Source organism: Hyperolius riggenbachi, chromosome 10 (genome assembly GCF_040937935.1).
Source record: "Hyperolius riggenbachi isolate aHypRig1 chromosome 10, aHypRig1.pri, whole genome shotgun sequence".
In the NCBI taxonomy this organism is placed as follows: domain Eukaryota; kingdom Metazoa; phylum Chordata; class Amphibia; order Anura; family Hyperoliidae; genus Hyperolius; species Hyperolius riggenbachi.
Window position 1 is genome coordinate 8,546,696 of NC_090655.1, and position 19,022 is coordinate 8,565,717.

Sequence of the window (19,022 nt, forward strand, 5' to 3'; positions counted from 1 at the left end):
CTCTTTTTTTCTTTCCTTTCCTTTATCTACCCAGAAATCTCAGTGTTGTGGGATCTCACGCCAAACTTCTCCAACACCACGTGACTTTTAAGCCCAGAGGAGGGATGCTGGGAAACACAAGATACACATAGAAGTAGACTAGACACATGGATGGATAGATATTTTAAGCTTCTTATTTTAGAGTAAACTAAGTATAAGTTAAAGAGAAACTGTAACCAACGATTGAACTTCATCCCAATCAGTAGCTGATAACCCCTTTCCAATGAGAAATCTATTCCTTTTCTCTAATAGATCATCAGGGGGCGCTGTATGGCTGATATTGTGGTGAAACCCCTCCCACAGTGTGATGTCATGACCATGGTCCTGATAGTTTCCTCTCTGTAAACCTCATTGCATTCTGGGAAATAACAGCTGTTTACAACTGCCAAAAAAGCAAGCAGTATCTCCTTCCACAGACAACACCTGCCAGCAGTAAAAATGTCACCATGTGATAAATGTCAGAATGTAAATCAGGGAGAGGAAAGATTTTACATTGGGCAAACACTGGCTTAATCTTTTGTACATAATTATTGTAAAAATGAAGCACTTTTTATTACATTATTTTGACTGGAGTTCCCAGGGCTTTCTGCAGTGATCGGTGCTGTGTGGACTCTCCAGCCCGCAGCACCGATCAGGATTATGCCAGGGTGATCAGACTTCCCCCGTTTTTTCCCCACCAGGGGGATGTCCTGCTGGGGGGGTCTTATCACCGCCGGCTTTGTGATCTGCGGGGGGCTCTTCAAAGCCCCCCTCCGCAGCGTTTTCGGCGCTCCCTGCCTTCCCGTCCCTCCCTCTCCCTCAATGGTCTGCGCTGGACGGATATCCGTGCTGCGCATTGAAGGATAGGCTTCAGCCTATCATATGCCGGCGATCCCCGGCCAATCAGAGGCCGGGGATCGCCGATCTACGTCACGCCGCTGCTGTGCAGCAGCGCCGTATGATGTAAACAGCGGGGATTTCTTCCCCGCGTGTGTTTACATTTCGCTGGCAAGCCGCTATCGGCGGCTCTCCGGCTGTTCACGGATACAGCCTCCGTGAACTGGCATGGAAAGGCGGCCATTTCCATGCTATACCACTAACGACCCGCCGACGCCTATCGGCGTTAGGCGGTCGTTAAGTGGTTAAGAAGCAGCAGGGACATGTATGTGGCCACCTGGCAACTGCTGATAGCATACGGTAATTACCTGGGAAGTCTCAGTCTTGTGGAATCTTTCCTCAAATTCATATGTAAATTCATTTCAATTTAAAATGCACCTGAAGGGAAAAAAAATAATGCCCAAGATAGCTACATACCTCAGTAGAGGGAAATCTCTGGATAATTCAGAGGCTTCTTCCTCCTCCACCCCAGTAATCCAGCGCTGGGAACCCCTGAACCTATTCAACAAAGTCTTGTTACTGCTAGGATTCAGATAGGTTGTAGTAAACTATGCCCTGCCCACAATGTTCTGTCAATCACAGCGCTTTGTGCTATAGAGGGAGTTGTGATTGGAGACCTTCTCCCTATGAGTTTTCCTGCTGGGCCCCCTAAAGGAGACTAGCGACTAGCTTTTTTCTCTGTGCCAGAGGAGCTCCGCGCTACTGCGCAGGTGTAGGCTGTCATATCACCTGTGAACTGAGGCTACGCTCGCCCAGGGAGGGGAGCAACGCTGCGAATAACACGAGGGTCCCAATGAGCATCAGTGGTGAACAGGAGGATTGGAGAAGCCATCGTCCAGGTACGTACCTGACTTTTTTGTTTGTTTGTTTTTTAAACACAGTCACAAAGGAAATATTTTTTTATAATATATATACACATACATATATATACAGGGGCAAACCCAGGATTTTCAAGGGGGGGATTCCTGAAAGGTCTCCCTCTGCCGCGCACAATACAGTATATTACCATGGTAGGACTTCATGCTGGGTACACATAATGCATTTTCAGTCTGACGGATAGGATCTGACAGTCAGTCGACATTGGTAATGAAGGGGAAAGTGAAGCATTCACAAAGCAGGGCTCTGCTCATACCTGACTCTTAACTTCCCCAGAGCTGCTCCATGCTCTGTACACACGCTGCTGCTCCATCCAAAGTCAACTGTAGCAGGAAATCAAGGGGGCAGTGCTGTGAGCTGCAGGATGCCTGCAGATATTCTGGTGTTTCAACTTGTGCCTGTCCTCAGACACTGCACCGACCCTGGTCTGAGAGGGGGATTCTGGGCAGCTGTAATCCCCCCCTGCGTTTGCTTATGATATATATACATACATACACCGTACAGACCAAAAGTTTGGACACACCATCTCATTCAAAGCATTTTCTTTATTTTCATGACTATGAACATTGTAGATTCACACTGAAGGCATCCAAACTAAAGTGTGAAACAACTGAAAATATGTCATATTCTAGGTTCTTCAAAGTAGCCACCTTTTGCTTTGATTGCTGCTTTGTACACTCTTGGCATTCTCTTGTGGAGCTTCAAGATCTTCCAACACTCTTGAAGGAGTTCCCAGAGATGCTTAGCACTTGTTGGCCCTTTTGCCTTCACTCTGCGGTCCAGCTCACCCCAAACCATCTCGATTGGGTTCAGGTCTGGTGACTGTGGAGGCCAGGTCATCTGGTGCAGCACCCCATCACTCTCCTTCCTGGTCAAATAGCCCTTACACAGCCTGGAGGTGTGTTTGGGGTTATTGTCCTGTTGAAAAATAAATGATGGTCCAACTAAACACAAACCAGATGGAATAGCATGCCGCTGCAAGATGCTGTGGTAGCCATGCTGGTTCAGTATGCCTTCAATTTTGAATAAATCCCCAACAGTGTCCCCAGCAATGCACCCCCACACCATCACACCTCCTCCTCCATGCTTCACGGTGGGAACCAGGCATGTAGAGACCATCCGTTTACCTTTTCTGCGTCGCACAAAGGCAAGGTGGTTGGAACCAAAAATCTCAAATTTGGACTCATCAGACCAAAGCCCAGATTTCCACTGGTCTAATGTCCATTCCTTGTGTTCTTTAGCCCAAACAAGTCTCTTCTGCTTGTTGCCTGTCATTAGCAGTGGTTTCCTAGAAGATATTCTACCATGAAGGCCTGATTCACACAGTCTCCTCTTAACAGTTGTTCTAGAGATGTCTGCTGCTAGAACTCTGTGTGGCATTGACCTGGTCTCTAATCTGAGCTGCCGTTATCCTGCGATTTCTGAGGCTGGTGACTCGGATGAACTTATCCTCCGCAGCAGAGGTGACTCTTGGTCTTCCTTTCCTGGGGCGGTCCGCATGTGAGCCAGTTTCTTTGTAGCGTTTCATGGTTTTTGAGACTGCACTTGGGGACACTCAAAGTTTTCCCAATTTTTCGGACTTACTGACCTTCATTTCTTAAAGTAATGATGGCCACTTGTTTTTCTTTATTTAGCTGTTTTTTTCTTGCCATAATACAAATTCTAACAGTCTATTCAGTAGTGTAGTGTATCCATCTGACTTCTCCACAACCCAACTGATGGTCCCAACCCCATTTATAGGGCAAGAAAACCCACTTATGGTGAAAACCATTTCAGGTGACAACTCTTGAAGCTCCACAAGAGAATCCCAAGAGTGTGCAAAGCAGTAATCAAAGCAAAAGGTGGCTACTTTGAAGAACCTAGAATATGACATATTTACAGTTGTGTCACACTTGTTGGTTATGTACTATACTTCCACATGTGTTAATTCATAGTTTGGATGCCTTCAGTGTGAATCTACAATGTTCATAGTCATGAAAATAAAGAAAATGTTTTGAATGAGAAGGTGTGTCCAAACTTTTGGTCTGCACTGTATATATATATATATATATATATATATATACACACACATATATACAGTATATATTATGGGCTCCTCCTGAGGAGCTAAGGCGACATAAGTGTAAGTTACTGAGGGGGTCTGGAGCGGACGCAGTGTTATAGCCGCATATTGCCAGGATGTATATCAGCTGTGGGTCTCAGGTGAGGAGGAACTCATTTATGACCTGATCTCTGTGTGGCTGTATTACCATACGCCGGCCCTGATTCAGTGCTGTAGCCGGGACTTATATCAGGTGGACGACACAGGTGAGGAATCGTTCATTAATTATGTGCCTGTTTAATGGTCGGGGCTTTATAACACATGCTAGCTTTATTTCAGTTCTGCAGCTGGGCTGTATCCAGGCTGTCTGCTCCCGACTCTGTGCAGTGTACCGGTGACTGTGATTGCTAGATACAGCTGGTAAGTCAGGGATATGTGAAAATGAACCCAACTTCTGCAATTTCAGGTCAAATGGCCAAATAGTCTTGTACTAAACACACCTTCATTGTTTTATCGGCATATCTCTGACCAAAGTTACCACCTGCCTGTAATTACAATGAGCTGGCAGGTATATATTACTGATGACTCTACAAAGGTTCATTCAAGGAGAGATGCAATGAATGGTGGCGCCTCTAACCAAGATGCACCGGACAAGCACTCGCTGCATAGGGCTGATAAGCCTCCCACAGGCACAACTGTGCTCATTGCTGTAGAACAGGTGCATTAAAGGGGCACTATGGCGAAAAATTGTCAAATTTAAAATATGTGCAAACAGACAAATAAGAAGTCCATTTCTTCCAGAGTAAAATGAGCCATAAATGACTTTTCTCCTATGTTGCTGTCACTTACAGTAGGTAGTAGAAATCTGACAGAAGCGACAGGTTTTGGACTGGCCCATCTCTTCATGGGGGATTCTCAGGGATTTATTTATTTTCAAAAGCACTTAGTAAATGGCAGTTGCTCTGTCCAACTGCCAAAAAAACTGTGTAGCGAGCAGGGAAGCTGGCTAACATAATTTAAATCCTTTTAGGGAATATCTTTATAAAGAATAAAAGCCTTGCTGAGAATCCCCTATGAAGAGATGGACTAGTCCAAAACCTGTCACTTCTGTCAGATTTCTACTACTTATGCTGGGTACACACTGAGATTTTATGGTCGATTTACTGTCAGATCGATTCTTTCTAACATGTCCGATTTGCTCTTCGATCGAATTCCGAGCATTTTCCGATCGATTTCCGTTAACTTTAATAGGTCGATCTGACAGTAAATCGACCATAAAATCTCATAGGGTGTACCCAGCATTACTGTAAGTGACAGCAACATAGGAGAAAAGTAATTTATGGCTTATTTTACTCTGGAAGAAACATACTTCTCATTCGTCTATATTTTCACATATTTTAAATTTTACAATTTTGTGCCCCTTTAAGAACTTTTGCATCTCACAAAACAAGTAATGGAAGCAAACTTATGCATACATACATACATACATTACACTATACATACATAGACATCAGCCTATGGTAGAGATTAGATTGTAAGCCCCTCCGAAGGACAGTTAAGTGACAAGACTACATATATGGAACGAAAATCATACATCATTCCAAACATTTTTTACAACTCAATAACTGCAAAGTGGGGTGTGCGTAATTATTCAGCCCCCTGAGTCAATACTTTGTAGAACCACCTTTTGCTGCAATTACAGCTGCCAGTCCTTTAGAGTATGTCTCTACCAGCTTTGTACATCTAGAGACTGAAATCCTTGCCCATTCTTCTTTGCAAAACAGCTCCAGCTCAGTCAGATTAGATGGACAGCGTTTGTGAACAGCAGTTTTAAGATCTTGCCACAGATTCTCGATTGGATTTAGATCTGGGCTTTGACTGGGCCATTCTAACACATGGATATGTTTTGTTTTAAACCATTCCATTGTTGCCCTGGCTTTATGTTTAGGGTTGTTGTTCTGCTGGAAGGTGAACCTCCGCCCCAGTCTCAAGTCTTTTGCAGACTCCAAGAGGTTTTCTTCCAAGTTTGCCCTGTATTTGGCTCCATCCATCTATCCATCAACTCTGACCAGCTTCCGTGTCCCTGTTGAAGAGATGCACCCCCGAGCATGATGCTGCCACCACCATATTTGACACTGGGGATGGTGTGTTCAGAGTGATGTGCAGTGTTACGTTTCCGCCACACATAGCGTTTTGCATCTTGGCCAAAAAGTTCAATTTTAGTCTTATCTGACCAGAGCACCTTCTTCCACATGCTTGCTGTGTCCCCCACATGGCTTGTGGCAAACTGCAAACGGGACTTCTTATGCTTTCTGTTAACAATGCCTTTCTTCTTGCCACTCTTCCATAAAGGCCAACTTTGTACAGTGCATGACTAATAGTTGTCCTATGGACAGAGTCTCCCACCTGAGCTGTAGATCTCTGCAGCTCGTCCAGAGTCACCATGGGCCTCTTGACTGCATTTCTGATCAGCGCTCTCCTTGTTCGGCCTGTGAGTTTAGGTGGACGACCTTGTCTTGGTAGGTTTACAGTTGTGCCATACTCCTTCCATTTCTGAATGATCGTTTGAACAGTGCTGCGTGGGATGGTCAAGGCTTTGGAAATCTTTTTGTAGCCTAAGTCTGCTTTAAATTTCTCAATAACTTTATCCCTGACCTGTCTGGTGTGTTCTTTGGACTTCATGGTGTTGTTGCTCCCAATATTCTCTTAGACAACCTCTGAGGCCATCACAGAGCAGCTGTATTTGTACTGACATTAGATAACACACAGGTGCACTCTATTTAGTCATTAGCACTCATCAGGCATTGCCTATGGGCAACTGACTGCACTCAGACCAAAGGGGGCTGAATAATTACGCACACCCCACTTTGCAGTTATTGAGTTGTAAAAAATGTTTGGAATCATGTATGATTTTCGTTCCACTTCTCACGTGTACACCACTTTGTATTGCTCTTTCACGTGGAACTCCAATAAAATTGATTCATGTTTGTGGCAGTAATATGACAAAATGTGGAAAACTTCAAGGGGGGCGAATACTTCTGCAAGCCACTGTATTTACTGTATATATACTAGAGAGCAAAAACCCCAAAAAAATAAACTTGCCACCTCTGATCGCGGGCTTGCAGGCTGATCACTGTGCCCTGCTGTGTTAATTAACAGGAGCTAACGTTCGTGCGAGCACGATCTCCCGTCAAATCTCACCACTCAAATCAAACCGCCACATGGGGTTGCTGAGACCTGAGAGAGCCACTGTCCTGCCGCCATCCTGTGTTTGGTGGTCGGGAGGTGGTTAAGAGGGGCCTGGGGGTCACAGGCAGGCCACACCTCGGGAAGGAGGGGCGTGCAAGCAGTTTTTTTTCTACCATGGGGCCTCAATACATTTTCACGTGGTTGGGCGCATGCAGCACGCTGCAGCGATTTTATGAACTGTCCTCATAATGAGGCGGGTGACACTGCCGTGATAAGATAACGTATATATTTTTTCGGCTGCGAGATGCGTTTGATTAATGCCGTGACAGATGCAGCGACTGGTGGAATTTGCATTCTCCTCGGCCCAGGAGCCGCAGATCAATGCCCGAGCCCAACTGGCGTAGTCTCGTTATAAGTCTGCTAATTACATAGGTAAAATCTATTGCGCATAGATTATTTTCTGCAGATAGGATTTGTTACAGTGGGGCGCTCCTGGGAAAGGAATAATTAGAAGCAAACATGCCCGCTCTCCATAAATTACCCTCCGCGATGCCCTTCCACCATCTATTGTTTTATTATAGATCATCCGCTGGTACGCAGCGTTTTGATAAATAATGTGTGGAAGATTTATTGGAAGGAGACTTTTAATTACGCAGCTGAAATATGAGCGGCTCAGGGGTTTAGTATCGGATCATCGCTATATTTTGGCTGCAGGATTGTTTCAGTACGCGGCTTTGGCTTTCCCCTGTAAGTGGGCACTTATGGCGCCGTCACCCGGGCAGCGGACAGACGATGTTTGCACTGCCTGCCGGCAGCTGCTGGTGGTGCTCATCACAGAGAGTCGAAACTAGGCGCCCCATAGCAGGAACGTTATACTGTGCGGGAAGCATAAGGGTGATTTGGGGATTGATGATCGGCAAAACCTGAATTACATTTCCGTCCAAGTTGCGATGACTCGGAAGGGGAATAGTATTTTACGCCACTGGGGGTCTAAGTGGCAGCAGGGTGAGCTGTCATTCGGCTCAACCTGCACCAAGCTGACCAGTGGCATACACATACGTACGTCCCCCTGCCCACACACTTGTGCCTACCCATTTACTATAAGGCGGTGTAGGCACGTGCCTACAGGCGCCTGATGATGGAAAAGAGGCTCAGGCTCACTCACCTCCCCGAGCTCCTCCCTCCCTATGCAGAGTCCTTATGAGAGTGTAAATGTGAGATTACCCACCCTGCTCTCTGCATTCCACTGATGAGATCTCCCTTCAGTCAGGTGCACCTCTGGCTACTTAATACTGAGGGTATGTCTGGCTACCTAATACTAAGGGGAACCTGTAGCTACCTATGACAGGCAAGGGAAGTAAGGGAGGAGTGACAGCTGGGACAGGCAGCACATTTGCGGTGCGGTTCGGCAGGGCTTCGTAGGTTCATGGAGGATGCCAGGACAACTGTGCCTATAGGCTTAGGCTCCTGTGACGTAAATCCAGGCCTGTGCCTACTGAAGCAACAGCCAACACACTAGTTATTTACAGTCCTGCTACAGGGATACGTGATGGAGCAGGCTGGTGTTATGCCTTCCTCTGGATCAGCAGGGATATGTGAGGGTGCAGGCTGGTGTTGTGCCTTCCTCTGGATCAGCAGGGATATGTGCAGGGCCGGGCTGAGGCATAGGCTGAAGAGGCTCCAGCCTCAGGGCGCAGTGTAGGAGGGGGCGCACAATCTATTCAGCTGTCATTCCTAATTGTGTTTGAAGCAGAAAGAAATAAGAAAAGGGGATACATAGCAGTGACTGCAAGCCAGAGAACTAGATATTAAGGTGTTGGGGAGGTTGTGGGCCCTGTGGCCCTCTTAGTCTAATAGGAATCAGTGTGTGACAGGTGGGGTGGGCGGGATGGAGGGGCGCACTTTGGTGTCTCAGCCTTGGGTGCTGGAGGACCTTGTCCCAGCTCTGGATATGTGAGGGAGCAGGGTGGTGTTGTGCCTTCCTCTGGATCAGCAGGGATATGTGAGGGAGCAGGCTGGTGTTGTGCCTTCCTCTGGATCAGCAGGGATATGTGAGGGTGTAGGCTGGTGTTGTACCTTCCTCTGAATCAGCAGGGATATGTGAGGGTGCAGGCTGGTGTTGTGCCTTCCTCTGGATCAGCAGGGATATGTGAGGGAGCAGGCTGGTGTTGTGCCTTCCTCTGGATCAGCAGGGATATGTGAGGGTGTAGGCTGGTGTTGTACCTTCCTCTGAATCAGCAGGGATATGTGAGGGTGCAGGCTGGTGTTGTATCTTCCTCTGGATCAGCAGGGATATGTGAGGGTGCAGGCTGGTGCTGTATCTTCCTCTGGATCAGCATGGATATGTGAGGGTGCAGGCTGGTGTTGTATCTTCCTCTGGATCAGTAGGGATATGTGAGGGAGCAGGCTGGTGTTGTACCTTCCTCTGAATCAGCAGGGATATGTGAGGGTGCAGGCTGGTGTTGTGCCTTCCTCTGGATCAGCAGGGATATGTGAGGGAGCAGGCTGGTGTTATGCCCTCCTCTGGATCAGCAGGGATATGTGAGGGAGCAGGCTGGTGTTGTGCCTTCCTCTGGATCAGCAGGGATATGTGAGGGTGCAGGCTGGTATTGTGCCTTCCTCTGGGTCAGCAGGGATATGTGAGGGTGCAGGCTGGTGTTGTATCTTCCTCTGGATCAGCAGGGATATGTGAGGGAGCAGGCTGGTGTTGTATCTTCCTCTGGTTCAGCAGGGATATGTGAGGGAGCAGGCTGGTGTTGTGCCTTCCTCTGGATCAGCAGGGATATGTGAGGGAGCAGGCTGGTGTTGTGCATTCCTCTGGATCAGCAGGGATATGTGAGGGTGCAGGCTGGTGTCGTGCCTTCCTCTGGATCAGCAGGGATATGTGAGGGAGCAGGCTGGTGTTGTACCTTCCTCTGGATCAGCAGGGATATGTGAGGGGGCAGGCTGGTGTTGTGCCTTCCTCTGGATCAGCAGGGATATGTGAGGGTGCAGGCTGGTGTTGTGCCCTCCTCTGGATCAGCAGGGATATGAGGGTGCAGGCTGGTGTTGTGCCTTCCTCTGGATCAGCAGGGATATGTGAGGGAGCAGGCTGGTGTTGTACCTTCCTCTGGATCAGCAGGGATATGTGAGGGTGCAGGCTGGTGTGCCTTCCTCTGGATCAGCAGGGATATGTGAGGGAGCAGGCTGGTGTTGTACCTTCCTCTGGATCAGCAGGGATATGTGAGGGAGCAGGCTGGTGTTGTGCCTTCCTCTGGATCAGCAGGGATATGTGAGGGAGCAGGCTGGTGCTGTACCTTCCTCTGGATCAGCAGGGATATGTGAGGGAGCAGGCTGGTGCTGTACCTTCCTCTGGATCAGCAGGGGTATGTGAGGGAGCAGGCTGGTGTTGTGCCTTCCTCTGCATCAGCAGGGATATGTGAGGGAGCAGGCTGGTGTTGTGCCTTCCTCTGGATCAGCAGGGATATGTGAGGGAGCAGGCTGGTGCTGTACCTTCCTCTGGATCAGCAGGGATATGTGGGGGTGCAGGCTGGTGTTGTACCTTCCTCTGGATCAGCAGGGATATGTGAGGGAGCAGGCTGGTGCTGTACCTTCCTCTGGATCAGCAGAGATATGTGAGGGAGCAGGCTGGTATTGTGCCTTCCTCTGGATCAGCAGGGATATGTGAGGGAGCAGGCTGGTGCTGTACCTTCCTCTGGATCAGCAGGGGTATGTGAGGGTGCATGCTGGTGTTGTGCCTTCCTCTGGATCAGCAGGGATATGTGAGGGAGCAGGCTGGTGTTGTGCCTTCCTCTGGATCAGCAGGGATATGTGAGGGTGCAGGCTGGTGTTGTGCCTTCCTCTGGATCAGCAGGGATATGTGAGGGAGCAGGCTGGTGTTGTACCTTCCTCTGGATCAGCAGGGATATGTGAGGGTGCAGGCTGGTGTTGTACCTTCCTCTGGATCAGCAGGGATATGTGAGGGTGCAGGCTGGTGTTGTACCTTCCTCTGGATCAGCAGGGATATGTGAGGGTGCAGGCTGGTGTGCCTTCCTCTGGATCAGCAGGGATATGTGAGGGAGCAGGCTGGTGTTGTACCTTCCTCTGGATCAGCAGGGATATGTGAGGGAGCAGGCTGGTGTTGTGCCTTCCTCTGGATCAGCAGGGATATGTGAGGGAGCAGGCTGGTGCTGTACCTTCCTCTGGATCAGCAGGGATATGTGAGGGAGCAGGCTGGGGTTGTACCTTCCTCTGGATCAGCAGGGATATGTGAGGGAGCAGGCTGGTGCTGTACCTTCCTCTGGATCAGCAGGGGTATGTGAGGGAGCACAGGGGTATGTGAGGGAGCAGGCTGGTGTTGTGCCTTCCTCTGGATCAGCAGGGATATGTGAGGGAGCAGGCTGGTGTTGTGCCTTCCTCTGGATCAGCAGGGATATGTGAGGGAGCAGGCTGGTGCTGTACCTTCCTCCTCTGGATCAGCAGGGATATGTGAGGGAGCAGGCTGGTGTTGTACCTTCCTCTGGATCAGCAGGGATATGTGAGGGAGCAGGCTGGTGTTGTGCCTTCCTCTGGATCAGCAGGGATATGTGAGGGAGCAGGCTGGTGTTGTACCTTCCTCTGGATCAGCAGGGATATGTGAGGGAGCAGGCTGGTGTTGTACCTTCCTCTGGATCAGCGGGGATATGTGAGGGAGCAGGCTGGTGTTGTACTTTCCTCTGGATCAGCAGGGATATGTGAGGGTGCAGGCTGGTGTTGTGCCTTCCTCTGGATCAGCAGAGATATGTGAGGGTGCAGGCTGGTGTTGTGCCTTCCTCTGGATCAGCAGGGATATGTAAGGGTGCAGGCTGGTGTTGTGCCTTCCTCTGGATCAGCAGGGATATGTGAGGGAGCAGGCTGGTGTTGTGCCTTCCTCTGGATCAGCAGGGATATGTGAGGGTGCAGGCTGGTGTTGTGCCTTCCTCTGGATCAGCAGGGATATGTGAGGGAGCAGGCTGGTGTTGTGCCTTCCTCTGGATCAGCAGGGATATGTGAGGGAGCAGGCTGGTGTTGTGCCTTTCTCTGGATCAGCAGGGATATGTGAGGGTGCAGGCTGGTGTTGTGCCTTCCTCTGGATCAGCAGGGATATGTGAGGGAGCAGGCTGGTGTTGTGCCTTCCTCTGGATCAGCAGGGATATGTGAGGGTGCAGGCTGGTGTTGTGCCTTCCTCTGGATCAGCAGGGATATGTGAGGGAGCAGGCTGGTGTTGTGCCTTCCTCTGGATCAGCAGGGATATGGGAGGGAGCAGGCTGGTGTTGTGCCTTCCTCTGGATCAGCAGGGATATGTGAGGGTGCAGGCTGGTGTTGTGCCTTCCTCTGGATCAGCAGGGATATGTGAGGGAGCAGGCTGGTGTTGTGTCTTCCTCTGGATCAGCAGGGATATGTGAGGGAGCAGGCTGGTGTTGTACCTTCCTCTGGATCAGCAGGGATATGTGAGGGTGCAGGCTGGTGTTGTACCTTCCTCTGGATCAGCAGGGATATGTGAGGGAGCAGGCTGGTGTTGTGCCTTCCTCTGGATCAGCAGGGATATGTGAGGGTGCAGGCTGGTGTTGTGCCTTCCTCTGGATCAGCAGGGATATGTGAGGGAGCAGGCTGGTGTTGTACCTTCCTCTGGATCAGCAGGGATATGTGAGGGTGCAGGCTGGTGTTGTGCCTTCCTCTGGATCAGCAGGGATATGTGAGGGAACAGGCTGGTGTTGTGCCTTCCTCTGGATCAGCAGGGATATGTGAGGGTGCAGGCTGGTGTTGTACCTTCCTCTGGATCAGCTGGGATATGTGAGGGAGCAGGCTGGTGTTGTGCTCTCCTCTGGATCAGCAGGGATATGTGAGGGTGCAGGCTGGTGTTGTACCTTCCTCTGGATCAGCAGGGATATGTGAGGGAGCAGGCTGGTGTTGTGCCTTCCTCTGGATCAGCAGGGATATGTGAGGGTGCAGGCTGGTGTTGTGCCTTCCTCTGGATCAGCAGGGATATGTGAGGGAGCAGGCTGGTGTTGTGCCTTCCTCTGGATCAGCAGGGATATGTGAGGGAGCAGGCTGGTGTTGTGCCTTCCTCTGGATCAGCAGGGATATGTGAGGGTGCAGGCTGGTGTTGTGCCTTCCTCTGGATCAGCAGGGATATGTGAGGGAGCAGGCTGGTGTTGTGCCTTCCTCTGGATCAGCAGGGATATGTGAGGGTGCAGGCTGGTGTTGTGCCTTCCTCTGGATCAGCAGGGATATGTGAGGGAGCAGGCTGGTGTTGTGCCTTCCTCTGGATCAGCAGGGATATGTGAGGGTGCAGGCTGGTGTTGTGCCTTCCTCTGGATCAGCAGGGATATGTGAGGGTGCAGGCTGGTGTTGTACCTTCCTCTGGATCAGCAGGGATATGTGAGGGAGCAGGCTGGTGTTGTGCCTTCCTCTGGATCAGCAGGGATATGTGAGGGTGCAGGCTGGTGTTGTGCCTTCCTCTGGATCAGCAGGGATATGTGAGGGAGCAGGCTGGTGTTGTGCCTTCCTCTGGATCAGCAGGGATATGTGAGGGAGCAGGCTGGTGTTGTACCTTCCTCTGGATCAGCAGAGATATGTGAGGGTGCAGGCAGGTGTTGTGTCTTCCTCTGGATCAGCAGGGATATGTGAGGGAGCAGGCTGGTGTTGTACCTTCCTCAGGATCAGCAGGGATATGTGAGGGTGCAGGCTGGTGTTGTACCTTCCTCTGGGTCAGCAGGGATATGTGCGGGTGCAGGCTGGTGTTGTGCCTTCCTCTGGATCAGCAGGGATATGTGAGTGTGCAGGCTGGGGTTGTGCCTTCCTCTGGATCAGCAGGGATATGTGAGGGTGGAGGCTGGTGTTGTGCCTTCCTCTGGATCAGCAGGGATATGTGAGGGTGCAGGCTGGTGTGCCTTCCTCTGGATCAGCAGGGATATGTGAGGGAGCAGGCTGGTGTTGTACCTTCCTCTGGATCAGCAGTGATATGTGAGGGTGCAGGCTGGTGTTGTGCCTTCCTCTGGATCAGCAGGGATATGTGAGGGAGCAGGCTGGTGTTGTGCCTTCCTCTGAATCAGCAGGGATATGTGAGGGGGCAGGCTGGTGTTGTACCTTCCTCTGGATCAGCAGGGATATGTGAGGGAGCAGGCTGGTGTTGTGCCTTCCTCTGAATCAGCAGGGATATGTGAGGGGGCAGGCTGGTGTTGTACCTTCCTCTGGATCAGTAGGGATATGTGAGGGAGCAGGCTGGTGTTGTGCCTTCCTCTGGATCAGCAGGGATATGTGAGGGTGCAGGCTGGTGTTGTGCCTTCCTCTGGATCAGCAGGGATATGTGAGGGAGCAGGCTGGTGTTGTGCCTTCCTCTGGATCAGCAGGGATATGTGAGGGAGCAGGCTGGTGTTGTGCCTTCCTCTGGATCAGCAGGGATATGTGAGGGTGCAGGCTGGTGTTGTGCCTTCCTCTGGATCAGCAGGGATATGTGAGGGAGCAGGCTGGTGTTGTGCCTTCCTCTGGATCAGCAGGGATATGTGAGGGTGCAGGCTGGTGTTGTGCCTTCCTCTGGATCAGCAGGGATATGTGAGGGAGCAGGCTGGTGTTGTGCCTTCCTCTGGATCAGCAGGGATATGTGAGGGTGCAGGCTGGTGTTGTGCCTTCCTCTGGATCAGCAGGGATATGTGAGGGTGCAGGCTGGTGTTGTACCTTCCTCTGGATCAGCAGGGATATGTGAGGGAGCAGGCTGGTGTTGTGCCTTCCTCTGGATCAGCAGGGATATGTGAGGGAGCAGGCTGGTGTTGTGCCTTCCTCTGGATCAGCAGGGATATGTGAGGGTGCAGGCTGGTGTTGTGCCTTCCTCTGGATCAGCAGGGATATGTGAGGGAGCAGGCTGGTGTTGTACCTTCCTCTGGATCAGCAGAGATATGTGAGGGTGCAGGCAGGTGTTGTGTCTTCCTCTGGATCAGCAGGGATATGTGAGGGAGCAGGCTGGTGTTGTACCTTCCTCAGGATCAGCAGGGATATGTGAGGGTGCAGGCTGGTGTTGTACCTTCCTCTGGGTCAGCAGGGATATGTGCGGGTGCAGGCTGGTGTTGTGCCTTCCTCTGGATCAGCAGGGATATGTGAGTGTGCAGGCTGGGGTTGTGCCTTCCTCTGGATCAGCAGGGATATGTGAGGGTGGAGGCTGGTGTTGTGCCTTCCTCTGGATCAGCAGGGATATGTGAGGGTGCAGGCTGGTGTGCCTTCCTCTGGATCAGCAGGGATATGTGAGGGAGCAGGCTGGTGTTGTACCTTCCTCTGGATCAGCAGTGATATGTGAGGGTGCAGGCTGGTGTTGTGCCTTCCTCTGGATCAGCAGGGATATGTGAGGGAGCAGGCTGGTGTTGTGCCTTCCTCTGAATCAGCAGGGATATGTGAGGGGGCAGGCTGGTGTTGTACCTTCCTCTGGATCAGCAGGGATATGTGAGGGAGCAGGCTGGTGTTGTGCCTTCCTCTGAATCAGCAGGGATATGTGAGGGGGCAGGCTGGTGTTGTACCTTCCTCTGGATCAGCAGGGATATGTGAGTGTGCAGGCTGGTGTTGTGCCTTCCTCTGGATCAGCAGGGATATGTGAGGGTGCAGGCTGGTGTGCCTTCCTCTGGATCAGCAGGGATATGTGAGGGAGCAGGCTGGTGTTGTACCTTCCTCTGGATCAGCAGTGATATGTGAGGGTGCAGGCTGGTGTTGTGCCTTCCTCTGGATCAGCAGGGATATGTGAGGGAGCAGGCTGGTGTTGTGCCTTCCTCTGAATCAGCAGGGATATGTGAGGGAGCAGGCTGGTGTTGTGCCTTCCTCTGAATCAGCAGGGATATGTGAGGGGGCAGGCTGGTGTTGTACCTTCCTCTGGATCAGCAGGGATATGTGAGGGAGCAGGCTGGTGTTGTGCCTTCCTCTGAATCAGCAGGGATATGTGAGGGGGCAGGCTGGTGTTGTACCTTCCTCTGGATCAGCAGGGATATGTGAGGGAGCAGGCTGGTGTTGTGCCTTCCTCTGGATCAGCAGGGATATGTGAGGGTGCAGGCTGGTGTTGTGCCTTCCTCTGGATCAGCAGGGATATGTGAGGGAGCAGGCTGGTGTTGTGCCTTCCTCTGGATCAGCAGGGATATGTGAGGGAGCAGGCTGGTGTTGTACCTTCCTCTGGGTCAGCAGGGATATGTGCGGGTGCAGGCTGGTGTTGTGCCTTCCTCTGGATAAGCAGGGATATGTGAGGGTGCAGGCTGGTGTTGTGCCTTCCTCTGGATCAGCAGGGATATGTGAGGGAGCAGGCTGGTGTTGTATCTTCCTCTGGATCAGCTGGGATATGTGAGGGAGCAGGCTGGTGTTGTACCTTCCTCTGGGTCAGCAGGGATATGTGCGGGTGCAGGCTGGTGTTGTGCCTTCCTCTGGATCAGCAGGGATATGTGAGTGTGCAGGCTGGGGTTGTGCCTTCCTCTGGATCAGCAGGGATATGTGAGGGTGGAGGCTGGTGTTGTGCCTTCCTCTGGATCAGCAGGGATATGTGAGGGTGCAGGCTGGTGTGCCTTCCTCTGGATCAGCAGGGATATGTGAGGGAGCAGGCTGGTGTTGTACCTTCCTCTGGATCAGCAGTGATATGTGAGGGTGCAGGCTGGTGTTGTGCCTTCCTCTGGATCAGCAGGGATATGTGAGGGAGCAGGCTGGTGTTGTGCCTTCCTCTGAATCAGCAGGGATATGTGAGGGGGCAGGCTGGTGTTGTACCTTCCTCTGGATCAGCAGGGATATGTGAGGGAGCAGGCTGGTGTTGTGCCTTCCTCTGAATCAGCAGGGATATGTGAGGGGGCAGGCTGGTGTTGTACCTTCCTCTGGATCAGCAGGGATATGTGAGGGAGCAGGCTGGTGTTGTGCCTTCCTCTGGATCAGCAGGGATATGTGAGGGTGCAGGCTGGTGTTGTGCCTTCCTCTGGATCAGCAGGGATATGTGAGGGAGCAGGCTGGTGTTGTGCCTTCCTCTGGATCAGCAGGGATATGTGAGGGAGCAGGCTGGTGTTGTGCCTTCCTCTGGATCAGCAGGGATATGTGAGGGTGCAGGCTGGTGTTGTGCCTTCCTCTGGATCAGCAGGGATATGTGAGGGAGCAGGCTGGTGTTGTGCCTTCCTCTGGATCAGCAGGGATATGTGAGGGTGCAGGCTGGTGTTGTGCCTTCCTCTGGATCAGCTGGGATATGTGAGGGAGCAGGCTGGTGTTGTACCTTCCTCTGGATCAGCAGGGATATGTGAGGGTGCCGGCTGGTGTTGTACCTTCCTCTGGATCAGCAGGGATATGTGAGCGTGCAGGCTGGTGTTGTGCCTTCCTCTGGATCAGCAGGGATATGTGAGGGAGCAGGCTGGTGTTATGCCTTCCACTGGATCAGCAGGGATATGTGAGGGAGCAGGCTGGTGCTGTGTCTTCCTCTGGATCAGCAGGGATATGTGAGGGAGCAGGCTGGTGGTGTTGTGCCTTCCTCTGGATCAGCAGGGATATGTGAGTGTGCAGGCTGGGGTTGTGCCTTCCTCTGGATCAGCAGGGATATGTGAGGGTGGAGGCTGGTGTTGTGCCTTCCTCTGGATCAGCAGGGATATGTGAGGGTGCAGGCTGGTGTGCCTTCCTCTGGATCAGCAGGGATATGTGAGGGAGCAGGCTGGTGTTGTACCTTCCTCTGGATCAGCAGTGATATGTGAGGGTGCAGGCTGGTGTTGTGCCTTCCTCTGGATCAGCAGGGATATGTGAGGGAGCAGGCTGGTGTTGTGCCTTCCTCTGAATCAGCAGGGATATGTGAGGGGGCAGGCTGGTGTTGTACCTTCCTCTGGATCAGCAGGGATATGTGAGGGAGCAGGCTGGTGTTGTGCCTTCCTCTGAATCAGCAGGGATATGTGAGGGGGCAGGCTGGTGTTGTACCTTCCTCTGGATCAGCAGGGATATGTGAGGGAGCAGGCTGGTGTTGTGCCTTCCTCTGGATCAGCAGGGATATGTGAGGGTGCAGGCTGGTGTTGTGCCTTCCTCTGGATCAGCAGGGATATGTGAGGGAGCAGGCTGGTGTTGTGCCTTCCTCTGGATCAGCAGGGATATGTGAGGGAGCAGGCTGGTGTTGTGCCTTCCTCTGGATCAGCAGGGATATGTGAGGGTGCAGGCTGGTGTTGTGCCTTCCTCAGCATCAGCAGGGATATGTGAGGGAGCAGGCTGGTGTTGTGCCTTCCTCTGGATCAGCAGGGATATGTGAGGGTGCAGGCTGGTGTTGTGCCTTCCTCTGGATCAGCTGGGATATGTGAGGGAGCAGGCTGGTGTTGTACCTTCCTCTGGATCAGCAGGGATATGTGAGGGTGCCGGCTGGTGTTGTACCTTCCTCTGGATCAGCAGGGATATGTGAGGGTGCAGGCTGGTGTTGTGCCTTCCTCTGGATCAGCAGGGATATGTGAGGGAGCAGGCTGGTGTTATGCCTTCCACTGGATCAGCAGGGATATGTGAGGGAGCAGGCTGGTGCTGTGTCTTCCTCTGGATCAGCAGGGATATGTGAGGGAGCAGGCTGGTGGTGTTGTGCCTTCCTCTGGATCAGCAGGGATATGTGAGGGTGCAGGCTGGTGCTGTGCCTTCCTCTGGATCAGCAGGGATATGTGAGGGAGCAGGCTGGTGTTATACCTTCCTCTGGATCAGCAGGGATATGTGAGGGTGCAGGCTGGTGTTGTGCCTTCCTCTGAATCAGCAGGGATATGTGAGGGTGCAGGCTGGTGTTGTACCTTCCTCTGGATCAGCAGGGATATGTGAGGGTGCAGCCTGGTGTTGTGCCTTCCTCTGGATCAGCAGGGATATGTGAGGGTGCAGGCTGGTGTTATACCTTCCTCTGGATCAGTAGGGATATGTGAGGGAGCAGGCTGGTGTTGTACCTTCCTCTGAATCAGCAGGGATATATGAGGGTGCAGGCTGGTGTTGTGCCTTCCTCTGGATCAGCAGGGATATGTGAGGGAGCAGGCTGGTGTTGTGCCTTCCTCTGGATCAGCAGGGA